The following is a 15,584-nucleotide window of genomic DNA, read 5'->3' as shown; positions in this document are numbered from 1 at the left end:
CACAATGACTTTGCAGCGTCTTACTCAGTATCACAATGACTCTGCAGCGTCTTACTCAGTATCACACAATGACTCTGCAGCGTCTTACTCAGTATCACACAATGACTCTGCAGCGTCTTACTCAGTATCACACAATGACTCTGCAGCTTCTTACTCAGTATCACACAATGACTGCAGCATCTTACTCAGTATCACACAATGACTCTGCATCGTCTTACTCAGTATCACACAATGACTCTGCAGCATCTTACTCTGTATCACACAATGACTCTGCATCGTCTTACTCAGTATCACACAATGACTCTGCAGCGTCTTACTCAGTATCACACAATGACTCTGCAGCATCTTACTCAGTATCACACAATGACTCTGCAGCGTCTTACTCAGTATCACACAATGACTCTGCAGCATCTTACTCAGTATCACACAATGACTCTGCAGCGTCTTACTCAGTATCACACAATGACTCTGCAGCGTCTTACTCAGTATCACACAATGGCTCTGCAGCGTCTTACTCAGTATCACACAATGACTCTGCAGCGTCTTACTCAGTATCACACAATGACTCTGCAGCGTCTTACTCAGTATCACACAATGACTCTGCAGCTTCTTACTCAGTATCACACAATGACTGCAGCATCTTACTCAGTATCACACAATGACTCTGCAGTATCTTACTCAGTATCACACAATGACTGCTGCATCTTACTCAGTATCACACAATGACTCTGCAACATCTTACTCAGTATCACACAATGACTCTGCAGCGTCTTACTCAGTATCACACAATGACTGCAGCATCTTACTCAGTATCACACAATGACTCTGCAGCTTCTTACTCAGTATCACACAATGACTCTGCAGCTTCTTACTCAGTATCACACAATGACTGCAGCATCTTACTCAGTATCACAGAATGACTCTGCATCGTCTTACTCAGTGTCACACAAATACTCTGCAGTATCTTACTCAGTATCACACAATGACTCTGCAGCTTCTTACTCAGTATCACACAATGACTCTGCAGCTTCTTACTCAGTATCACACAATGACTGCAGCATCTTACTCAGTATCACACAATGTCTCTGCAGCGTCTTACTCAGTATCACACAATGACTCTGCAGCGTCTTACTCAGTATCACACAATGACTGCAGCGTCTTACTCAGTATCACACAATGACTCTGCAGCGTCTTACTCAGTATCACACAATGACTCTGCAGCTTCTTACTCAGTATCACACAATGACTGCAGCATCTTACTCAGTATCACACAATGACTCTGCAGCTTCTTACTCAGTATCACACAATGACTGCAGCACCTTACTCAGTATCACACAATGACTCTGCAGTATCTTACTCAGTATCACACAATGACTGCAGTATCTTACTCAGTATCACACAATGACTCTGCAGCATCTTAATCAGTATCACACAATGACTCTGCAGCCTCTTACTCAGTATCACACAATGACTCTGGAGCGTCTTACTCAGTAACACTCAATGACTCTGCAGCGTCTTACTCAGTATCACACAATGACTTTGCAGCGTCTTACTCAGTATCACAATGACTCTGCAGCGTCTTACTCAGTATCACACAATGACTCTGCAGCGTCTTACTCAGTATCACACAATGACTCTTCAGCGTCTTACTCAGTATCACACAATGACTCTGCAGCTTCTTACTCAGTATCACACAATGATTGCAGCATCTTACTCAGTATCACACAATGACTCTGCATCGTCTTACTCAGTATCACACAATGACTCTGCAGCATCTTACTCTGTATCACACAATGACTCTGCATCGTCTTACTCAGTATCACACAATGACTCTGCAGCGTCTTACTCAGTATCACACAATGACTCTGCAGCGTCTTACTCAGTATCACACAATGACTCTGCAGCGTCTTACTCAGTATCACACAATGACTCTGCAGCGTCTTACTCAGTATCACACAATGGCTCTGCAGCGTCTTACTCAGTATCACACAATGACTCTGCAGCGTCTTACTCAGTATCACACAATGACTCTGCAGCGTCTTACTCAGTATCACACAATGACTCTGCAGCTTCTTACTCAGTATCACACAATGACTGCAGCATCTTACTCAGTATCACACAATGACTCTGCAGTATCTTACTCAGTATCACACAATGACTGCTGCATCTTACTCAGTATCACACAATGACTCTGCAACATCTTACTCAGTATCACACAATGACTCTGCAGCGTCTTACTCAGTATCACACAATGACTGCAGCATCTTACTCAGTATCACACAATGACTCTGCAGCTTCTTACTCAGTATCACACAATGACTCTGCAGCTTCTTACTCAGTATCACACAATGACTGCAGCATCTTACTCAGTATCACAGAATGACTCTGCATCATCTTACTCAGTGTAACACAAATACTCTGCAGTATCTTACTCAGTATCACACAATGACTCTGCAGCTTCTTACTCAGTATCACACAATGACTCTGCAGCTTCTTACTCAGTATCACAGAATGACTCTGCATCGTCTTACTCAGTGTAACACAAATACTCTGCAGTATCTTACTCAGTATCACACAATGACTCTGCAGCTTCTTACTCAGTATCACACAATGACTCTGCAGCTTCTTACTCAGTATCACACAATGACTGCAGCATCTTACTCAGTATCACACAATGACTCTGCAGCGTCTTACTCAGTATCACACAATGACTGCAGCATCTTACTCAGTATCACACAATGACTCTGCAGCTTCTTACTCAGTATCACACAATGACTGCAGCATCTTACTCAGTATCACACAATGACTCTGCAGCGTCTTACTCAGTATCACACAATGACTCTGCAGCTTCTTACTCAGTATCACACAATGACTCTGCATCGTCTTACTCAGTATCACACAAAATTACTCTGCAGTATCTTACTCAGTATCACACAATGACTGCAGCATCTTACTCAGTATCACACAATGACTCTTCAGCATCTTACTCAGTATCACACAATGACTCTGTAGCGTCTTACTCAGTATCACACAATGACTCTGCAGCTTCTTACTCAGTATCACACAATGACTGCAGCATCTTACTCAGTATCACACAATGACTCTGCAGCGTCTTAATCAGTATCACACAATGACTGCAGCATCTTACTCAGTATCACACAATGACTCTGCATCGTCTTACTCAGTGGCACACAAATACTCTGCAGTATCTTACTCAGTATCACACAATGACTCTGCAGCTTCTTACTCAGTATCACACAATGACTCTGCAGCTTCTTACTCAGTATCACACAATGACTGCAGCATCTTACTCAGTATCACACAATGACTCTGCAGCGTCTTACTCAGTATCACACAATGACTGCAGCATCTTACTCAGTATCACACAATGACTCTGCAGCTTCTTACTCAGTATCACACAATGACTGCAGCATCTTACTCAGTATCACACAATGACTCTGCAGCGTCTTACTCAGTATCACACAATGACTCTGCAGCTTCTTACTCAGTATCACACAATGACTCTGCATCGTCTTACTCAGTATCACACAAAATTACTCTGCAGTATCTTACTCAGTATCACACAATGACTGCAGCATCTTACTCAGTATCACACAATGACTCTGCAGCATCTTACTCAGTATCACACAATGACTCTGTAGCGTCTTACACAGTATCACACAATGACTCTGCAGCTTCTTACTCAGTATCACACAATGACTGCAGCATCTTACTCAGTATCACACAATGACTCTGCAGCGTCTTAATCAGTATCACACAATGACTGCAGCATCTTACTCAGTATCACACAATGACTCTGCATCGTCTTACTCAGTGGCACACAAATACTCTGCAGTATCTTACTCAGTATCACACAATGACTCTGCAGCTTCTTACTCAGTATCACACAATGACTCTGCAGCTTCTTACTCAGTATCACACAATGACTGCAGCATCTTACTCAGTATCACACAATGACTCTGCAGCGTCTTACTCAGTATCACACAATGACTGCAGCATCTTACTCAGTATCACACAATGAATCTGCAGCTTCTTACTCAGTATCACACAATGACTGCAGCATCTTACTCAGTATCACACAATGACTCTGCAGCGTCTTACTCAGTATCACACAATGACTCTGCAGCTTCTTACTCAGTATCACACAATGACTCTGCATCGTCTTACTCAGTATCACACAAAATTACTCTGCAGTATCTTACTCAGTATCACACAATGACTGCAGCATCTTACTCAGTATCACACAATGACTCTGCAGCATCTTACTCAGTATCACACAATGACTCTGTAGCGTCTTACACAGTATCACACAATGACTCTGCAGCTTCTTACTCAGTATCACACAATGACTGCAGCATCTTACTAAGTATCACACAATGACTCTGCAGCGTCTTAATCAGTATCACACAATGACTCTGCAGCTTCTTACTCAGTATCACACAATGACTCTGCATCGTCTTACTCAGTATCACACAAAATTACTCTGCAGTATCTTACTCAGTATCACACAATGACTGCAGCATCTTACTCAGTATCACACAATGACTCTGCAGCTTCTTACTCAGTATCACACAATGACTGCAGCATCTTACTCAGTATCACACAATGACTCTGCAGCGTCTTACTCAGTATCACACAATGACTCTGCAGCTTCTTACTCAGTATCACACAATGACTCTGCAACATCTTACTCAGTATTACACAATGACTTTGCAGCGTCTTACTCAGTATCACACAATGACTGCAGCATCTTACTCAGTATCGTACAATGACTCTGCAGCATCTTACTCAGTACCACATAATGACTCTGCAGCCTTTTACTCAGTATCACACAATGACTCTGCAGCGTCTTACTCAGTATCACACAATGACTCTGCAGCGTCTTACTCAGTATCACACAAAATTACTCTGCAGTATCTTACTCAGTATCACACAATGACTGCAGCATCTTACTCAGTATCACACAATGACTCTGCAGCGTCTTACTCAGTATCACACAATGACTGCTGCATCTTACTCAGTATCACACAATGACTCTGTAGCGTCTTACTCAGTATCACACAATAACTCTGCAGCTTCTTACTCAGTATCACACAATGACTGCAGCATCTTACTCAGTATCACACAATGACTCTGCAGCTTCTTACTCAGTATCACACAATGACTCTGCAGCTTCTTACTCAGTATCACACAATGACTGCAGCATCTTACTCAGTATCACAGAATGACTCTGCAGTATCTTACTCAGTGTAACACAAATACTCTGCAGTATCTTACTCAGTATCACACAATGACTCTGCAGCTTCTTACTCAGTATCACACAATGACTCTGCAGCTTCTTACTCAGTATCACACAATGACTGCAGCATCTTACTCAGTATCACACAATGACTCTGCAGCGTCTTACTCAGTATCACACAATGACTGCAGCATCTTACTCAGTATCACACAATGACTCTGCAGCTTCTTACTCAGTATCACACAATGACTGCAGCATCTTACTCAGTATCACACAATGACTCTGCAGCGTCTTACTCAGTATCACACAATGACTCTGCAGCTTCTTACTCAGTATCACACAATGACTGCAGCATCTTACTCAGTATCACACAATGACTCTGCAGCGTCATACTCAGTATCACACAATGACTGCAGCATCTTACTCAGTATCACACAATGACTCTGCAGCTTCTTACTCAGTATCACACAATGACTGCAGCATCTTAGTATCACACAATGACTCTGCAGCGTCTTACTCAGTATCACACAATGACTCTGCAGCTTCTTACTCAGTATCACACAATGACTCTGCATCGTCTTACTCAGTATCACACAAAATTACTCTGCAGTATCTTACTCAGTATCACACAATGACTGCAGCATCTTACTCAGTATCACACAATGACTCTGCAGCATCTTACTCAGTATCACACAATGACTCTGTAGCGTCTTACTCAGTATCACACAATGACTCTGCAGCTTCTTATTCAGTATCACACAATGACTGCAGCATCTTACTCAGTATCACACAATGACTCTGCAGCGTCTTAATCAGTATCACACAATGACTGCAGCATCTTACTCAGTATCACACAATGACTCTGCAGCTTCTTACTCAGTATCACACAATGACTGCAGCATCTTACTCAGTATCACACAATGACTCTGCAGCTTCTTATTCAGTATCACACAATGACTGCAGCATCTTACTCAGTATCACACAATGACTCTGCAGCGTCTTAATCAGTATCACACAATGACTCTGCAGCTTCTTACTCAGTATCACACAATGACTCTGCATCGTCTTACTCAGTATCACACAAAATTACTCTGCAGTATCTTACTCAGTATCACACAATGACTGCAGCATCTTACTCAGTATCACACAATGACTCTGCAGCTTCTTACTCAGTATCACACAATGACTGCAGCATCTTACTCAGTATCACACAATGACTCTGCAGCGTCTTACTCAGTATCACACAATGACTCTGCAGCTTCTTACTCAGTATCACACAATGACTCTGCAACATCTTACTCAGTATTACACAATGACTTTGCAGCGTCTTACTCAGTATCACACAATGACTCTGCAGCATCTTACTCAGTATCGTACAATGACTCTGCAGCATCTTACTCAGTACCACATAATGACTCTGCAGCCTTTTACTCAGTATCACACAATGACTCTGCAGCGTCTTACTCAGTATCACACAATGACTCTGCAGCGTCTTACTCAGTATCACACAAAATTACTCTGCAGTATCTTACTCAGTATCACACAATGACTGCAGCATCTTACTCAGTATCACACAATGACTCTGCAGCGTCTTACTCAGTATCACACAATGACTGCTGCATCTTACTCAGTATCACACAATGACTCTGCAGTATCTTACTCAGTATCACACAATGACTTTGCAGCGTCTTACTCAGTATCACAATGACTCTGCAGCTTCTTACTCAGTATCACACAATGACTGCAGCATCTTACTCAGTATCACACAATGACTCTGCATTGTCTTACTCAGTATCACACAATGACTCTGCAGCGTCTTACTCAGTATCACACAATGACTCTGCATCGTCTTACTCAGTATCACACAATGACTCTGCAGCATCTTACTCAGTATCACACAATGACTCTGCAGCGTCTTACTCAGTATCACACAATGACTCTGCAGCGTCTTACTCAGTATCACACAATCACTCTGCAGCGTCTTACTCAGTATCACACAATGGCTCTGCAGCGTCTTACTCAGTATCACACAATGACTCTGCAGCGTCTTACTCAGTATCACACAATGACTCTGCAGCGTCTTACTCAGTATCACACAATGACTCTGCAGCTTCTTACTCAGTATCACACAATGACTGCAGCATCTTACTCAGTATCACACAATGACTCTGCAGTATCTTAATCAGTATCACACAATGACTGCTGCATCTTACTCAGTATCACACAATGACTCTGCAACATCTTACTCAGTATCACACAATGACTCTGCAGCGTCTTACTCAGTATCACACAATGACTGCAGCATCTTACTCAGTATCACACAATGACTCTGCAGCATCTTACTCAGTATCACACAATGACTCTGCAGCTTCTTACTCAGTATCACACAATGACTGCAGCATCTTACTCAGTATCACACAATTACTCTGCAGTATCTTACTCAGTTTCACACAATGACTCTGCAGCTTCTTACTCAGTATCACACAATGACTCTGCAGCTTCTTACTCAGTATCACACAATGACTGCAGCATCTTACTCAGTATCACACAATGACTCTGCATCGTCTTACTCAGTGTCACACAAATACTCTGCAGTATCTTACTCAGTATCACACAATGACTCTGCAGCTTCTTACTCAGTATCACACAATGACTCTGCAGCTTCTTACTCAGTATCACACAATGACTGCAGCATCTTACTCAGTATCACACAATGACTCTGCAGCGTCTTACTCAGTATCACACAATGACTGCAGCATCTTACTCAGTATCACATAATGACTCTGCAGCTTCTTACTCAGTATCACACAATGACTGCAGCATCTTACTCAGTATCACACAATGACTCTGCAGCGTCTTACTCAGTATCACACAATGACTCTGCAGCTTCTTACTCAGTATCACACAATGACTCTGCATCGTCTTACTCAGTATCACACATAATTACTCTGCAGTATCTTACTCAGTATCACACAATGACTGCAGCATCTTACTCAGTATCACACAATGACTCTGCAGCATCTTACTCAGTATCACACAATGACTCTGTAGCGTCTTACTCAGTATCACACAATGACTCTGCAGCTTCTTACTCAGTATCACACAATGACTGCAGCATCTTACTCAGTATCACACAATGACTCTGCAGCGTCTTACTCAGTATCACACAATGACTGCAGCATCTTACTCAGTATCACACAATGACTCTGCAGCTTCTTACTCAGTATCACACAATGACTGCAGTATCTTACTCAGTATCACACAATGACTCTGCAGCGTCGTACTCAGTATCACACAATGACTCTGCAGCTTCTTACTCAGTATCACACAATGACTCTGCATCGTCTTACTCAGTATCACACAAAATTACTCTGCAGTATCTTACTCAGTATCACACAATGACTGCAGCATCTTACTCAGTATCACACAATGACTCTGCAGCATCTTACTCAGTATCACACAATGACTCTGTAGCGTCTTACTCAGTATCACACAATGACTCTGTAGCTTCTTACTCAGTATCACACAATGACTGCAGCATCTTACTCAGTATAACACAATGACTCTGCAGCGTCTTAATCAGTATCACACAATGACTGCAGCATCTTACTCAGTATCACACAATGACTCTGCAGCGTCTTACTCAGTATCACACAATGACTCTGCAGCTTCTTACTCAGTATCACACAATGACTCTGCATCATCTTACTCAGTATCACACAATGACTCTGCAGCATCTTCCTCAGTATCACACAATGTCTCTGCAGCGTCTTACTCAGTATCACACAATGACTCTGCAGTGTCTTACTCAGTATCACACAATGACTGCAGCGTCTTACTCAGTATCACACAATGACTCTGCAGCGTCTTACTCAGTATCACACAATGACTCTGCAGCTTCTTACTCAGTATCACACAATGACTGCAGCATCTTACTCAGTATCACACAATGACTCTGCAGCTTCTTACTCAGTATCACACAATGACTGCAGCACCTTACTCAGTATCACACAAGGACTCTGCAGTATCTTACTCAGTATCACACAATGACTGCAGCATCTTACTCAGTATCACACAATGACTCTGCAGCCTCTTAATCAGTATCACACAATGACTCTGCAGCCTCTTACTCAGTATCACACAATGACTCTGGAGCGTCTTACTCAGTAACACTCAATGACTCTGCAGCGTCTTACTCAGTATCACACAATGACTTTGCAGCGTCTTACTCAGTATCACAATGACTCTGCAGCGTCTTACTCAGTATCACACAATGACTCTGCAGCGTCTTACTCAGTATCACACAATGACTCTGCAGCGTCTTACTCAGTATCACACAATGACTCTGCAGCTTCTTACTCAGTATCACACAATGACTGCAGCATCTTACTCAGTATCACACAATGACTCTGCATCGTCTTACTCAGTATCACACAATGACTCTGCAGCATCTTACTCTGTATCACACAATGACTCTGCATCGTCTTACTCAGTATCACACAATGACTCTGCAGCGTCTTACTCAGTATCACACAATGACTCTGCAGCGTCTTACTCAGTATCACACAATGACTCTGCAGCATCTTACTCAGTATCACACAATGACTCTGCAGCGTCTTACTCAGTATCACACAATGGCTCTGCAGCGTCTTTCTCAGTATCACACAATGACTCTGCAGCATCTTACTCAGTATCACACAATGACTCTGCAGCGTCTTACTCAGTATCACACAATGACTCTGCAGCTTCTAACTCAGTATCACACAATGACTGCAGCATCTTACTCAGTATCACACAATGACTCTGCAGTATCTTACTCAGTATCACACAATGACTGCTGCATCTTACTCAGTATCACACAATGACTCTGCAACATCTTACTCAGTATCACACAATGACTCTGCAGCGGTCTTACTCAGTATCACACAATGACTGCAGCATCTTACTCAGTATCACACAATGACTCTGCAGCATCTTACTCAGTATCACACAATGACTCTGCAGCTTCTTACTCAGTATCACACAATGACTGCAGCATCTTACTCAGTATCACACAATTACTCTGCAGTATCTTACTCAGTTTTCACACAATGACTCTGCAGCTTCTTACTCAGTATCACACAATGACTCTGCAGCTTCTTACTCAGTATCACACAATGACTGCAGCATCTTACTCAGTATCACAGAATGACTCTGCATCGTCTTACTCAGTGTCACACAAATACTCTGCAGTATCTTACTCAGTATCACACAATGACTCTGCAGCTTCTTACTCAGTATCACACAATGACTCTGCAGCTTCTTACTCAGTATCACACAATGACTGCAGCATCTTACTCAGTATCACACAATGACTCTGCAGCGTCTTACTCAGTATCACACAATGACTCTGCAGCTTCTTACTCAGTATCACACAATGACTCTGCATCGTCTTACTCAGTATCACACAAAATTACTCTGCAGTATCTTACTCAGTATCACACAATGACTGCAGCATCTTACTCAGTATCACACAATGACTCTGCAGCATCTTACTCAGTATCACACAATGACTCTGTAGCGTCTTACTCAGTATCACACAATGACTCTGTAGCTTCTTACTCAGTATCACACAATGACTGCAGCATCTTACTCAGTATCACACAATGACTCTGCAGCGTCTTAATCAGTATCACACAATGACTGCAGCATCTTACTCAGTATCACACAATGACTCTGCAGCGTCTTACTCAGTATCACACAATGACTCTGCAGGCTTCTTACTCAGTATCACACAATGACTCTGCATCATCTTACTCAGTATCACACAATGACTCTGCAGCATCTTACTCAGTATCACACAATGTCTCTGCAGCGTCTTACTCAGTATCACACAATGACTCTGCAGCGTCTTACTCAGTATCACACAATGACTGCAGCGTCTTACTCAGTATCACACAATGACTCTGCAGCGTCTTACTCAGTATCACACAATGGCTCTGCAGCTTCTTACTCAGTATCACACAATGACTGCAGCATCTTACTCAGTATCACACAATGACTCTGCAGCTTCTTACTCAGTATCACCAATGACTGCAGCACCTTACTCAGTATCACACAATGACTCTGCAGTATCTTACTCAGTATCACACAATGACTGCAGCATCTTACTCAGTATCACACAATGACTCTGCAGCATCTTAATCAGTATCACACAATGACTCTGCAGCCTCTTACTCAGTATCACACAATGACTCTGGAGCGTCTTACTCAGTAACACTCAATGACTCTGCAGCGTCTTACTCAGTATCACACAATGACTTTGCAGCGTCTTACTCAGTATCACAATGACTCTGCAGCGTCTTACTCAGTATCACACAATGACTGCAGCGTCTTACTCAGTATCACACAATGACTCTGCAGCGTCTTACTCAGTATCACACAATGACTCTGCAGCTTCTTACTCAGTATCACACAATGACTGCAGCATCTTACTCAGTATCACACAATGACTCTGCATCGTCTTACTCAGTATCACACAATGACTCTGCAGCATCTTACTCTGTATCACACAATGACTCTGCATCGTCTTACTCAGTATCACACAATGACTCTGCAGCGTCTTACTCAGTATCACACAATGACTCTGCAGCATCTTACTCAGTATCACACAATGACTCTGCAGCGTCTTACTCAGTATCACACAATGACTCTGCAGCGTCTTACTCAGTATCACACAATGGCTCTGCAGCGTCTTACTCAGTATCACACAATGACTCTGCAGCGTCTTACTCAGTATCACACAATGACTCTGCAGCGTCTTACTCAGTATCACACAATGACTCTGCAGCTTCTTACTCAGTATCACACAATGACTGCAGCATCTTACTCAGTATCACACAATGACTCTGCAGTATCTTACTCAGTATCACACAATGACTGCTGCATCTTACTCAGTATCACACAATGACTCTGCAACATCTTACTCAGTATCACACAATGACTCTGCAGCGTCTTACTCAGTATCACACAATGACTGCAGCATCTTACTCAGTATCACACAATGACTCTGCAGCTTTTTACTCAGTATCACACAATGACTCTGCAGCTTCTTACTCAGTATCACACAATGACTGCAGCATCTTACTCAGTATCACAGAATGACTCTGCATCGTCTTACTCAGTGTCACACAAATACTCTGCAGTATCTTACTCAGTATCACACAATGACTCTGCAGCTTCTTACTCAGTATCACACAATGACTCTGCAGCTTCTTACTCAGTATCACACAATGACTGCAGCATCTTACTCAGTATCACACAATGTCTCTGCAGCGTCTTACTCAGTATCACACAATGACTCTGCAGCGTCTTACTCAGTATCACACAATGACTGCAGCGTCTTACTCAGTATCACACAATGACTCTGCAGCGTCTTACTCAGTATCACACAATGACTCTGCAGCTTCTTACTCAGTATCACACAATGACTGCAGCATCTTACTCAGTATCACACAATGACTCTGCAGCTTCTTACTCAGTATCACACAATGACTGCAGCACCTTACTCAGTATCACACAATGACTCTGCAGTATCTTACTCAGTATCACACAATGACTGCAGCATCTTACTCAGTATCACACAATGACTCTGCAGCATCTTAATCAGTATCACACAATGACTCTGCAGCCTCTTACTCAGTATCACACAATGACTCTGGAGCGTCTTACTCAGTAACACTCAATGACTCTGCAGCGTCTTACTCAGTATCACACAATGACTTTGCAGCGTCTTACTCAGTATCACAATGACTCTGCAGCGTCTTACTCAGTATCACACAATGACTCTGCAGCGTCTTACTCAGTATCACACAATGACTCTTCAGCGTCTTACTCAGTATCACACAATGGCTCTGCAGCGTCTTACTCAGTATCACACAATGACTCTGCAGCGTCTTACTCAGTATCACACAATGACTCTGCAGCGTCTTACTCAGTATCACACAATGACTCTGCAGCTTCTTACTCAGTATCACACAATGACTGCAGCATCTTACTCAGTATCACACAATGACTCTGCATCGTCTTACTCAGTATCACACAATGACTCTGCAGCATCTTACTCTGTATCACACAATGACTCTGCAGCTTCTTACTCAGTATCACACAATGACTGCAGCACCTTACTCAGTATCACACAATGACTCTGCAGTATCTTACTCAGTATCACACAATGACTGCAGCATCTTACTCAGTATCACACAATGACTCTGCAGCATCTTAATCAGTATCACACAATGACTCTGCAGCCTCTTACTCAGTATCACACAATGACTCTGGAGCGTCTTACTCAGTAACACTCAATGACTCTGCAGCGTCTTACTCAGTATCACACAATGACTTTGCAGCGTCTTACTCAGTATCACAATGACTCTGCAGCGTCTTACTCAGTATCACACAATGACTCTGCAGCGTCTTACTCAGTATCACACAATGACTCTGCAGCGTCTTACTCAGTATCACACAATGACTCTGCAGCTTCTTACTCAGTATCACACAATGACTGCAGCATCTTACTCAGTATCACACAATGACTCTGCATCGTCTTACTCAGTATCACACAATGACTCTGCAGCATCTTACTCTGTATCACACAATGACTCTGCATCGTCTTACTCAGTATCACACAATGACTCTGCAGCGTCTTACTCAGTATCACACAATGACTCTGCAGCATCTTACTCAGTATCACACAATGACTCTGCAGCGTCTTACTCAGTATCACACAATGACTCTGCAGCGTCTTACTCAGTATCACACAATGGCTCTGCAGCGTCTTACTCAGTATCACACAATGACTCTGCAGCGTCTTACTCAGTATCACACAATGACTGCTGCATCTTACTCAGTATCACACAATGACTCTGCAACATCTTACTCAGTATCACACAATGACTCTGCAGCGTCTTACTCAGTATCACACAATGACTGCAGCATCTTACTCAGTATCACACAATGACTCTGCAGCATCTTACTCAGTATCACACAATGACTCTGCAGCTTCTTACTCAGTATCACACAATGACTGCAGCATCTTACTCAGTATCACACAATTACTCTGCAGTATCTTACTCAGTTTCACACAATGACTCTGCAGCTTCTTACTCAGTATCACACAATGACTCTGCAGCTTCTTACTCAGTATCACACAATGACTGCAGCATCTTACTCAGTATCACAGAATGACTCTGCATCGTCTTACTCAGTGTCACACAAATACTCTGCAGTATCTTACTCAGTATCACACAATGACTCTGCAGCTTCTTACTCAGTATCACACAATGACTCTGCAGCTTCTTACTCAGTATCACACAATGACTGCAGCATCTTACTCAGTATCACACAATGACTCTGCAGCGTCTTACTCAGTATCACACACTGACTCTGCAGCTTCTTACTCAGTATCACACAATGACTCTGCATCGTCTTACTCAGTATCACACAAAATTACTCTGCAGTATCTTACTCAGTATCACACAATGACTGCAGCATCTTACTCAGTATCACACAATGACTCTGCAGCATCTTACTCAGTATCACACAATGACTCTGTAGCGTCTTACTCAGTATCACACAATGACTCTGTAGCTTCTTACTCAGTATCACACAATGACTGCAGCATCTTACTCAGTATCACACAATGACTGCAGCATCTTACTCAGTATCACACAATGACTCTGCAGCGTCTTACTCAGTATCACACAATGACTCTGCAGCTTCTTACTCAGTATCAAACAATGACTCTGCATCATCTTACTCAGTATCACACAATGACTCTGCAGCATCTTACTCAGTATCACACAATGTCTCTGCAGCGTCTTACTCAGTATCACACAATGACTCTGCAGCGTCTTACTCAGTATCACACAATGACTGCAGCGTCTTACTCAGTATCACACAATGACTCTGCAGCGTCTTACTCAGTATCACACAATGACTCTGCAGCTTCTTACTCAGTATCACACAATGACTGCAGCATCTTACTCAGTATCACACAATGACTCTGCAGCTTCTTACTCAGTATCACACAATGACTGCAGCACCTTACTCAGTATCACACAATGACTCTGCAGTATCTTACTCAGTATCACACAATGACTGCAGCATCTTACTCAGTATCACACAATGACTCTGCAGCATCTTAATCAGTATCACACAATGACTCTGCAGCCTCTTACTCAGTATCACACAATGACTCTGGAGCGTCTTACTCAGTAACACTCCATGACTCTGCAGCGTCTTACTCAGTATCACACAATGACTTTGCAGCGTCTTACTCAGTATC

The sequence above is a fragment of the Taudactylus pleione genome, unplaced genomic scaffold (assembly GCF_031769625.1).
Source record: "Taudactylus pleione unplaced genomic scaffold, aTauple2 ptg000726l, whole genome shotgun sequence".
NCBI classification, from domain to species: domain Eukaryota; kingdom Metazoa; phylum Chordata; class Amphibia; order Anura; family Myobatrachidae; genus Taudactylus; species Taudactylus pleione.
The sequence above is the reverse complement of the archived record's forward strand: the minus strand, read 5'-3'. Positions refer to the sequence as shown.